Source organism: Bison bison, unplaced genomic scaffold (assembly GCF_000754665.1).
Source record: "Bison bison bison isolate TAMUID 2011002044 unplaced genomic scaffold, Bison_UMD1.0 scf7180017861850, whole genome shotgun sequence".
Lineage (NCBI taxonomy): Eukaryota > Metazoa > Chordata > Mammalia > Artiodactyla > Bovidae > Bison > Bison bison.
Window position 1 is genome coordinate 6,899 of NW_011492422.1, and position 233 is coordinate 7,131.

The window sequence follows — 233 nt, forward strand, 5'->3', positions numbered from 1 at the left end:
GCTTCCATCTGCTAACCCCAGCCTCCTACTCCATCCTTCCCCCACCTCCCTCCCCATTGGCAACCACCAGTCTGTTCTCTGTGTCCATGAATCTCTTTCTGTTTCATAGATAGGTTCATTTGTGTTATATTTTGTGTGTGTGGGTGCTTAGTCACTCAGTCATGTCCGATTCTTTGCAACCCCATGACTGTAGCCCGCCAGGCTCCTCTGTCCATGGGATTCTCCATGTGAGA